The 12,694-nt window shown below is 35.5% G+C and overlaps 1 long non-coding RNA gene across 1 annotated transcript; it reads left to right on the top strand.

The window, feature by feature from the left end:
- The first annotated feature begins 5,780 nt into the window (after positions 1 to 5,780).
- Positions 5,781 to 8,215, top strand: LOC117322331. The gene is made up of 3 exons (XR_004531515.1): positions 5,781 to 6,032; positions 7,625 to 7,741; positions 8,028 to 8,215. It is a non-coding gene; the product is annotated as an uncharacterized LOC117322331 (long non-coding RNA).
- The last annotated feature ends 4,479 nt before the right edge of the window (positions 8,216 to 12,694 follow it).

The raw sequence follows: 12,694 nt of genomic DNA, 5'->3' as shown, positions 1-12,694 counted from the left end.
GCGGTATACCGCGACATTACAGGATAGTACCCGCGCGGTAAACCTTGACATTACAGGATAGTTCGTGCGCGGTATACCGTATCATTACAGGATAGTACCCGCGCGGTATAACTTGACATGACAGGATAGTTCCCGCGCGGTATACCGTAACATTACAGGATAGTACCCGCCTCGGTTATCCGTGACATTACAGGAAAGTACCCGCGCGATATACCGTGACATTACAGGATAGTACCCGCGCGGTATACCATGACATTACAGGATATTCCCCGTGCTGTATACCGTGACATTGCAGGATAGTACCCGTGCGGTATACCGTGACATTACAGGATAGTACCCGCGTGATATACCATGGCATTGTGGTATAATAAGAGGTTTAATCATCTGTCAGATTATTTGTTTTGTGTGCCTCTGTTTATACATGCAATTAATGCAAACTATATTTCTTCGTTTTTTAACCTTGTGGACAAGTTATGCACTGCTATAGATGAGAATGCTATATCCACGGAGTTGTTTGGGAGGCATTGCTCATACATTGACCTCCCAACAGCAGCCTGGAATACATTAGACGACAGCTTGAGCCTACCTTGTCCTTCGTCTTCTGTACCTGATACAAACGTAAGTGAATTAATATCGCAATTTGATCATGCTTTGGTAATGCCATCATATACATAAACTGCTCAAGGTCAGATACAGGATTTTCAGTTCGGGGGAGGGGGTGCCAAATTACAAGTGGTCCGGAGGTACTCCACAGGAAATTTTTTTTAAAGATTTTAGCATATTTGACCCCTGTGAAATTGAATTAAGGTAAAGGTCATCCATTTGAACAAACTTGATAGCCCCTCACACAAACATGCTACAAACCTAAAATTGGGTCTCTGGGCCTTTTGGTTATCAAGAAGAAGTTGTTTAAATATTCAAGCATATTTGACCCATGCGACCTTGAATGAGGGTCAAGGTAATCAATTTGAACAATCCTTATATCCCTTCATCCCAGCATGCTACAGACCTAATATCCCTCTCTGGGCCTGTTTGTAACTGAGATAAAGTTGAAAATGTAAATTGTGTGTTCGACGCACGACGGACGACGCCGGACAAAAGATATGTCAGCTTACATAAACATGAAGTTAACCACGCGGTATACCATGACATTACAGGATAGTACCCGTGCTGTATACCGTGACATTACAGGATAGTACCCGCGCGGTATACCGTGACATTACAGGATAGTACCCGCGCGATATACCGTGACATTACAGGATAGTACCCGCGTGATATACCATGGCATTGTAGTATTATAAGAGGTTTAATCATCTGTCAGATTATTTGTATTGTGTGCCTCTGTTTATACATGCAATTAATGCAAACTATATTTCTCCGTGTTTTACCTTCTGGACAAGTTATGCACTGCTATAGATGAGAATGCTATGTCCACGGAGTTGTTTGGGAGGCATTGCTCATACATTGACCTCCCAACAGCAGCCTGGAATACATTAGACGACAGCTTGAGCCCACCTTGTCCTTCGTCTTCTGTACCTGATACAAACGTAAGTGAATTAATATCGTAATTTGATCATGCTTTGGTAATGCCATCATATACATAAACTGCTCAAGGTCAGATACAGGATTTTCAGTTCGGGGGAGGGGGTGCCAAATTACAAGTGGTCCGGAGGTACTCCACAGGAAATTTTTTTTAAAGATTTTAGCATATTTGACCCCTGTGAAATTGAATTAAGGTAAAGGTCATCCATTTGAACAAACTTGATAGCCCCTCACACAAACATGCTACAAACCTAAAATTGGGTCTCTGGGCCTTTTGGTTATCAAGAAGAAGTTGTTTAAATATTCAAGCATATTTGACCCATGCGACCTTGAATGAGGGTCAAGGTAATCAATTTGAACAATCCTTATATCCCTTCATCCCAGCATGCTACAGACCTAATATCCCTCTCTGGGCCTGTTTGTAACTGAGATAAAGTTGAAAATGTAAATTGTGTGTTCGACGCACGACGGACGACGCCGGACAAAAGATATGTCAGCTTACATAAACATGAAGTTAACGACGCGGTATACCATGACATTACAGGATAGTACCCGTGCTGTATACCGTGACATTGCAGGATAGTACCCTGCGGTATACCGTGACATTGCAGGATAGTACGCTGCGGTATACCGTGACATTACAGGATAGTACCCGCGTGATATACCATGGCATTGTGATATAATAAGAGGTTTAATCATCTGTCAGATTATTTGTATTGTGTGCCTCTGTTTATACATGCAATTAATGCAAACTATATTTCTTCGTTTTTTAACCTTGTGGACAAGTTATGCGCTGCTATAGATGAGAATGCTATATCCACGGAGTTGTTTGGGAGGCATTGCTCATACATTGACCTCCCAACAGCAGCCTGGAATACATCAGACGACAGCTTGAGCCTACCTTGTCCTTCGTCTTCTGTACCTGATACAAACGTAAGTGAATTAATATCGTAATTTGATCATGCTTTGGTAATGCCATCATATACATAAACTGCTCAAGTTCAGATACAGGATTTTCAGTTCGGGGGAGGGGGTGCCAAATTACGAGTGGTCCGGAGGTACTCCCCAGAAATTTTTTTTTAAAGATTTTAGCATATTTGACCCCTGTGACATTGAATTAAGGTAAAGGTCATCCATTTGAACAAACTTGATAGCCCCTCACACAAACATGCTACAAACCTAAAATTGGGTATCTGGGCCTTTTGGTTATCAAGAAGAAGTTGTTTAAATATTCAAGCATATTTGACCCATGCGACCTTGAATGAAGGTCAAGGTAATCAATTTGAACAATCCTTATATCCCTTCATCCCAGCATGCTACAGACCTAATATCCGGTCTCTGGGCCTGTTTGTAACTGAGATGAAGTTGAAAATGTAAATTGTGTGTTCGACGCACGACGGACGACGCCGGACAAAAGATATGTCAGCTTACATAAACATGAAGTTAACGATGCGGTATACCGTGACATTACAGGATAGTACCCGTGCTGTATACCGTGACATTGCAGGATAGTACCCTGCGGTATACCGTGACATTGCAGGATAGTACGCTGCGGTATACCGTGACATTACAGGATAGTACCCGCGTGATATACCATGGCATTGTGATATAATAAGAGGTTTAATCATCTGTCAGATTATTTGTATTGTGTGCCTCTGTTTATACATGCAATTAATGCAAACTATATTTCTTCGTGTTTTAACCTTGTGGACAAGTTATGCGCTGCTATAGATGAGAATGCTATATCCACGGAGTTGTTTGGGAGGCATTGCTCATACATTGACCTCCCAACAGCAGCCTGGAATACATAAGACGACAGCTTGAGCCTACCTTGTCCTTCGTCTTCTGTACCTGATACAAACGTAAGTGAATTAATATCGTAATTTGATCATGCTTTGGTAATGCCATCATATACATAAACTGCTCAAGTTCAGATACAGGATTTTCAGTTCGGGGGAGGGGGTGCCAAATTACGAGTGGTCCGGAGGTACTCCCCAGAAATTTTTTTTAAAGATTTTAGCATATTTGACCCCTGTGACATTGAATTAAGGTAAAGGTCATCCATTTGAACAAACTTGATAGCCCCTCACACAAACATGCTACAAACCTAAAATTTGGTCTCTGGGCCTTTTGGTTATCAAGAAGAAGTTGTTTAAATATTCAAGCATATTTGACCCATGCGACCTTGAATGAATTAATTCGCCCGCCGGCATCAAAATAATAATCGAGCGTGTTATATAAACTGGTGGTTATATTTCTACACATAACGATTAACCCTTGGTTACCTTGAATAACTCGATACAGCAAGGTAAAATCATTGTTGGTCTGGTCCTCATGATATATCATGACAGGCTTGGCCACCCCAGACAGCTCTTGTGTTGTGGCTGAGGAAGATTAATATCAATTATTACTCCATCCGTAATGTACCTGGTATTACAGGACGGACAGAGAACAATGGATTATTGTCACACTGAAGTAACTAGATATTAGGACGGCAAAGAACAATGGATTATTGTCACACTGAAGTAACTGGATTGTAGGACGGACAGAGAACAATGGATTATTATCACACTGAAGTAACTGGATAGTAGGACGGCAAAGAACAATGGATTATTGTCACACTGAAGTAACTGGATTGTAGGACGGACAGAGAACAATGGATTATTATCACACTGAAGTAACTGGATTGTAGGACGGATAGAGAACAATTGATTATTATCACACTAAAGAAACTGGATAGTAGGACGGACAGAGAACATTGGATTGTTGTCACAGTTGAGTAGCTGTAGGGACGTACGCCCGTCTGCTGTTCCGAAATCCGCTACCGTAGTGGGTAAATGCGCACTCTGCCGTTTGCATATCCGCTCTATAATATGGAATATATTTAAATATGTATCATGGCAAACCGGTGGGACTTGCTGTTGACATGTTATTTGTTAAGCTGTTTAAAAATTTTCAAGAAAACATCCGAAAAATGCATATTTCAGGGGACATAATTAGCTCATTTGTATCTCACATATTACACAAAATGGTCATGTCGCTTTGATCACGAGAGTCTAAAAACAAATCAGGATCATTAGTTTGACCAGATTTGACTTTTTTGATATGTATAAACACTGTTTTTTCTATTGACATTGTAATGCAAATGGCAGTTATGAATGATATCACACAAATACGGCATATAAGGAGGTATTTCAAACATCAAAAATGCTCTTATTAGACACTATGGAGATCTCTAGACATAGCAAGAAGACTGCTTTTAGAAAAAAAAAAGTCCCAAACTCACTAGTTCAAACAATTTTTCTTAAAAAGGTCTCTCTTACTATGATCAGATGTCTTAAAAGTATGATATAGGGGCATTTTTATTGACTGAAATGCCTCCCTTTAACCCCTTAACTCCCAACTACGCCAAACTACGCCAATAGCACGTTGGTGTTAGGGAAATGGTCGTATCTCCCTTATTTTTTTACCTATTGAAATACCGAATATACCTACTAAAACGGGAGAAAATATCCCACAACATTTGTTCTTTGTAAAATTTCATTTGACAAACTTTTCTGAAATATTTTATGAGTTGAAAAAACAAGCCAACTTTTTTTTCGACTGTTTTGAATTGTTGACGTCGTGTTTCAGCCGGCGTAATCGTCCAAGCGCGGATTCGATTTTGTATCTCCCATAACTTAAAATATAGAGAGAAATAATGCATGTAATTTACAATAGTGGTAATCAATACTCTCAATATTATGTATATTCCACTATTTTACAGGAATCCTCCAAAAAGTGATGTTTTTTGTCAATAAAGTACATGTGATGTATGGTTCTATACCGTACGCAGCACAAATCGACAAATTTTAATGTATTTTTTTGCATAAAAAATAGTAATCATTATATATACAATTGAAGCCAAGAAAAAACTGACCAGAATACACAATTCTATCATTTATAATGTACCAAATAAATGATTAAATGTTTCCATAAATCCGTATTATTTTAACGAAACACCGCAGTAATATAACTTGACGTCGTGCAAGAGCGAGTCGATAACGCAAGCACCTGCGCGAATACGATCGACAACTTTTAGTTTCTGCTGTTTTCATAACGCAATAGATCTATATGGTCTTGGTTTTATCAGGAAACATCACTTTTGTGATAGCACACATTTTGAATACAAATAATAAAAAAAATGAATAAAAATAAAGCCGACGACAGCAAAATCTATTTATAGTAATCGGGTATTTCCTAGATGATCACTTTCGGTTTCTAAATGGTGGGATAGACATGTGCCTGGTGCTGATTGTTTTCGCGGACGGAACATATTACCGATACAAGTCGTCACCAAAGCAATATGCAGTGACCACCGTCAACTCAACTAACAAACTGTGAGGTGACACTGGGCATTATGAAGAGCTGCGGACGTACCCTGTATATGGACACAAACAGACAAACAATCATGTTCAGATAGGCCTACAGATGAACATAACGTAGGTAAGGTAAGTACATAAAGTGAAGTTCTATAGACACGAGAATACAAAAAGTACCAGCAATATCTTATATGTAATTTTTTACAAATAGATATTCATATCATATGTTTACATGAGTATCTGAATGTAATATTGCTGCTTTAATTTCATTTATTGTGTTACAAGATAGGCCTACATTTGTATATTGGCTCCAAATGAAATATGACCAGTTAAAAAAATATTCACATTAAAATCAATGATTTAGTTCTTGTTTCATTTATTTTTTAATTTATTTTCTTCTGTTTTTTTCTTTGTTTGTTGGGAGTGTGTGTGGGGGGGGGGGGGGGGGGGATGTTACAATAAATTTCATCATTACTGTATTTTGTATCAGAATTATCAATATTTATCTCTATGGGTTTTATTTCTAATTTTTACTTTACATCAGTCAGAGACATATATAGAATACTAAATATGTTTGTATGTACAAATAGTAAAAAGTTCTTGATGTTTTTGCCAAATTTCTGTACATGCATGTATCAACTAAAATTAAATGAATTTGCTTTTATTGCATTTCACATAATGAAAAATACATGGGAGATGAAAAAGTGAGACCTATTAATAGAATTTCAGTTTTGCAACAGTGGTATATAAATTCAGAAAAAGAGTCACATGGTATGGTTGATAAAACAGGTGATAGAGGATTACTGAAAATACCCAATAGCTGTTCTTGAGTTTACCTGGTTGTGAATTCTACAATGTTTGGATATGGGTTGGATTCTTATACACTGTATATGTATTTATGTTAGGGCTCATATCCCTACCCCCATATATATATAAAGTGTTACTGTGCTTACTACAAATGGATGAGGTTCAACATTTGACACACCCCAGCTTTTGTCCGAATTCAAGCATTATATGTTGTGTCAGACTTTTTTCATTTGAAATAGACTGACACATGTATACATGTATACAGTTGTAGAGATATATGTAGTTGTACATGTTTCAGTAAGTATTCTATGCTAGTAAAGGCTGGGAACATTGTTGAAAGCAAATAATTTGAATAAATCAAAGATAGACAGATACTTGTGTTGGCAGATATAATGCTGGTTAGCTAGTAATTATCATTTTATGCTTTATTATGATTAATCCTCTAAGGATGCACACAAGACAGAAACAATAAGTAATTACAAGTTTTCACAGTTATTATTAGTGAGGAGTGGGACACTGAAGCAGGGTTATAATGTGTATTTCTCTGTTTGAGAGTAACCCGAGTTTCCTCTGACCTAAACACCAAACACAAGACACTTAGATAGAGAGATGTCCTTTATGAGACATAATGATATTGATCTTACCATCAAAATGTCTAATGTCTGGCAGTAGGGCAAGAAGAAACTCATTGGTGTGCTTATTTGGATTTTCAGAACAATGTTACGAGTATTTGAAACGCAGACTAGGTTGGTGGGATGGGCAAGTTTGTTTAATTTTCTAAAAGTTCATTTCAAGGCTTTTTAAAATATTCCACATTTATAATCTTTCAAGGTTTTTTTTTTTGTATTTTTCAAACAGGACCATGTGAAACAAGCAATCAACAACATTTAAATAAAGTTTATGTTGTATTTCAGGTATTCCCCTTACTTGTAAGGTCTGGAGCTGTCTCAATTTTACTAGCAAGCTTGGTGTACAAAATTTAATGTGAACAATGGCTTATGGATGATTCTGCCTAATATATGACATCAAAGGTAAGCTAATAGATTTATCTTAATTACAAATTCATTTCAATTAAAATGTTTATTATCTTATAGCTTCTGAGGATATTTGGTTTTGTTTAAATCGATCATTATTTTCTGCTTTTCTATATGTATGTGAGCTCATTTCCTATACTTCATTATTGACTGAAGTGAGCATTATAAATTACCATATTCTTTAGAATAAATCTGTAATGCCTTGCAAATAAGATATTTTATTAGTGTATATACATGTATCTGGATGCTTATGATATTGATTTTCTCCCATTTCAAATTTCAGGTACATCAGCTTTAGGACTTTATTTATATGGATATTTGTGGTGTGACCAATACTAGAAGATAAATGCCATCCCCTGCCACCAGAGACAGCAGATTTAGGCATAGTTTCCCTTTAGCTACCATCTCCCACTATTCTATGTCATTGATTAAAATTACATAACTTAATATGATTAAAATTACATAACTTAATATTTGTGTTGGTGTTGTTTTTCAACTGCTATCAAGTTGAATCATGTAATTTTGATCTAGAGTAAATTATTATTTTCAAAAACATGGTACATCAATATATCATTTATACCAAATATGGCTTGCCTGGCCATCGTAATAAATATAGTTCAGAATTCTTTATAATCCATAATAAACATGTAACCAACCATGTTCAAGTGTTTATATCAATCAACTTGTTTGTCTGCCAAACTGGATCCTTTGGGGAACTTGGACTTTCTTCACTTGTCTATATTTCTTCACATCTATTGTCTATGAATTAAGTCTAGGATTTCTCAACCAGGAAGACATACACACACAGAATGATGAGCAAAGATGGTTATAACCATTTGATTTGCATGCCTTCAATAGTTTTAATTTTTATCAGTAAATCTGTTTTTAGTATACTAGTAGTACCAGATGCTAGTTATTATGAACCTTTTGTTAATCATCCTATCTCTGTGAACAAGTGGCTAATTATGATAAGTATTGAGAAACTAGAACAAATACAACAAGTGAAGAAGATCTGAAACATCAAAATGGTCACCTGCTAAATTGGTAGCCATGGCAACCAAAAATAGATACAGAATGTATATAGATCTACATGTTGAAGAGAGGAATTGCAATTTTACATTTTCTGCAATGTACATAATGGTAAAATTCACATTAATAAAATCAGCTTTAATATCATGATTTGGAGACACATGTTAGCTGTTGACTAAAACAATAAAATAGGAAAGGAAATATAACTTTTGAAAGATTGATTATTAATGTTAAAACCATGAAAACAACAACCTACTTATGAATATGATTAATGATTAACATTTATAATCCTTATACAGCAATCTAAGCTGCAAACAGTTTTACATTTTACATTTTTATTCAGATGGGAGAACATGCACATGTTTTTCCATGTAAAATATCGCATTTTTTACGTATTTTCACTTCTGGTTGCCATGGTAACGTTTTAAATTAAAAAAAAATAGGAGTTTTGCCATAAAACATGGATAGGTCCTCTTTACAAGATTCACTGTATAGATAGACTGCTGACTAAACCATTATACCTGTAATACAAAATCAAATTTCTTTCAATGAAGTCTAGGCAGATAAAACGGAAATAAAAACTTGTAACAAAATCACTGCTTTTAATTTCAGTCAGTAACTATGACAACAACTGCAAATAAAAAGAAAATACTATTTTTTTTTGTGTTAATCCTCCTTCCTCAAGAGTCATATATTATTAATTTTATAAACTAGCAATAAATTCACTCTCATTGGCTTAAAATGTATAAACATATGAAATAAGTAACTTTTTTCATAAAATCATAAATTTTGGTTACCATGGTAACGTCAATAATGCAAAAACACCACTTTTGTTACTAAATTTGAAAAGGTTATATTCTCAAGTTTCTAAATATATATGGGTTGTTTACCAAAAATGTCGACGCAAAAGTGTGAAAAATCATGATGAACCAAAATGTCCGATTTGTTTCAGGTCCATTAAAAAATCCTGGGAGTTAAGGGGTTAAGTCATATCTGTAATAGCATTTACAGCCTCCATTTGCATTTCAAATAAGTGTTTATACATACATAAAGTCAAATCCGGAAAACAAATGCTCCTACCCTTGTGCTATAGACACTTGTGAGCATAACAGCCTGGCTATATACTGGGTCTGATTATTTGTGTGACATAGAATTAATCCATGCTACATCGTACCACAAAGTAACTCTATAGAATAAAAAATCATCTACAGGAAACTGTTGGTGATTTTAAGAAACTACATGTTCAAACAAACATTTCGGTGTATTACATAACTATTTATGTGCATATATTTAGATATTTATTCGTGTTTGAAATTCAACATCATCCAGATGACCTATTAAGATTACCTATATAGGTGACCTATATAGATTACCTAAATACATTACCCTTAAAGTTGTTGAGTAGGCAAACATCTGAGGAAATGATATCTAATGTACATATTTTTTGTGTCTAGTTTTAGTCCTATTGTGTTAAACATAATTAAATGTCTTTCGCATTTACGATAGCTGGCAGGGAGTGTAAGTGGCGAGCATTTCGTTATATATCCGCCATTTAAACGTATTTTTCTCTTCACTTCTGACCAGTGGACACAACATATAACATCATACTAGTATGTTTGTATACTTATACTAATATGTTTGTATATCTGAAGCCTTATGTACTAGTTCTAACTTGGAGAATGTCTAATATGTTTGTATATCTGAAGCCGTGTGTACTGATTTTGACTTGAAGAATGTCTAATATGTTTGTATATCATAAGCCGTGTGTACTAGTTCTAACTTGGAGAATGTCTAATATGTTTGTATATCTGAAGCCGTGTGTACTGGTTTTGACTTGGAGAATGTCTTATATGTTTGTATATCATAAGCCGTATGTACTGGTTTTAACTTGTGGAATGTCTGTGGAAGTCAAAAGTTTAAAGCCAACATCCACGCCCTTCAGGTTAATTTTCTTTTGTTCCCAGATATGACGCGACAGGTGGCATTACTGGTCAAGATCAAGTATGTGATTGGTCAATGTAGCGGTAAATGCAATATGCATACATGCAGTTAAAGACGAAACAAAATTAAGATTGAATGCATGCTGAATAAGTGGATGTATCTATTCAAATGACACATTAATAAATTCATATTCATGATTCAAATGCAGTCTTATTATCACCAAAAATGATTCAAACTGATATAATTTTGTTATCCGTGCTGAAACTGCGTATTTATTAATTAGTTTGTTAATTTATTTCACCAGCAGTTTTATATTATAACCACCAGCATTAAAACTATGCCGTTTATATTTTTTAAAGATATTTCTTGTTGGCTATGTTTTCCCTAGAGTTGTGTTTAATTTATGTTTTACCAGTGTATTCGGTGTTTATTTTCTTGTACCAGTGCAGATGTTAAGTTTGTTGATAAGTATGACAGGGTGTTGCCGTCGGCAAAAAGTTTACAGTGTTGAATTGCGTAGATGTCATTTATGAATATGTTGAACAGAAGTTGTCCAAGAATTGAGCCTTGGGATACACTTTTGTGATATTACTCCAGCTACTGGGGGAGCCTTGAATCTTAGTTCGTTATGTCAGGTAGGAGAGATAGTGTCCTATTAATTTGACCGAAAGTTCCGAAACACCATAAACTGATAATTTCTCAAGAAGAATATCATGAGGTAAACACGAATATATAAGAATAGTCATTGAATTGGTATCCATACCCTTTCTTAATAGCACCTTAAAGATTGACGAATACGATAAAATATAATTCATTGAATCGATCGAAAAATGTTCGCATACAAGGTTTGGATATGGATGTTAATTATGCTAATTAGTCTGTAGCTACCTTTGTTTTGTGCGTTGGATAAAGACATATTCAATGAATTACAATACTAACAAAAAAGTAGCAATTGTCATTACATAGAACAAAATGATTTTGGAGATTCTCTTTCTGATTAATTATTTATAGTTTATAACGGCTCTCCATTTTAACATTAATATACATATGTAATTCCTTTTGACCTTAGCCATGTTATTCACAAGCGTTGTATTACAAAATGTTTAACTCGCATCGTTCGGGGGTGCCTTATCGTTCACAATCAAGGTAAAATGATCTAAGTGAGATTGTGAGCAGTGAGGTAAAGTAGTGGAAATAGTGTAAAAGTTAATGTTCTGGTAGAGGAAACTTATCTGTTTTCAACTTTAAATTTCTATTATATTAGTCCTACTTAGGGAGAGGCATTATACAGATATCAGCCTGCTGCCCTACACCCATTATGTTTTATCATTAAAATCTTTGTGAAAATGAAACAATAAAAAGTGCTTTTTAAATATTCATCTCCAAACATTTTTTCCGAAGAAACTGTCCTAATTGCAGTCTCAGAAATTCTACTGTTTGGTATATGAAGCTTTTTATTTATTTCATTTACCGACGCAATCAAGGATTGTTGCCTGACTGAGGCACAAAGAGTAGCCGTTAGCTGCATACATGCCACTTCCAAATTTGCCATCATAACTGTCCACCATAGTCGAATATTGCCTCACGTCAGAATAGCCTACCATTGCTAAATATCGTCTCACGTCGTTGTTTTGGTGTCTGGAAAATGAAATGCAAACATTGTGCCGAGATGTCGGATGATTGAATTTTAATCAATCTCTAAAATGTTTATGTAAATCTATAAATCATTGAGCGATTCACATGCAGAATACCTATTGTGATATATCCCTTTCACGGATAAACAATAGGAGGGGCAAAGAATAGGGGAGAGAGAAAAAAAAAAAAATACGAATCAGGTAACGACGTCAAATGTAATCATGGTCTTCACAAAGATATTGTGTAAGCTGTTCGAGGGACAAATTTACGGCATGAAATTTTACATCATTCGGATTGAGAAACAATACCGATGTTAAAAACAAAGACCAGGAGTTGAAGAATGAT

This window comes from Pecten maximus, chromosome 1 (assembly GCF_902652985.1).
Source record: "Pecten maximus chromosome 1, xPecMax1.1, whole genome shotgun sequence".
In the NCBI taxonomy this organism is placed as follows: Eukaryota; Metazoa; Mollusca; class Bivalvia; order Pectinida; family Pectinidae; genus Pecten; species Pecten maximus.
Note: the sequence above shows the minus strand (reverse complement) of the source record. Positions and strands in the feature narration are given on the sequence as shown.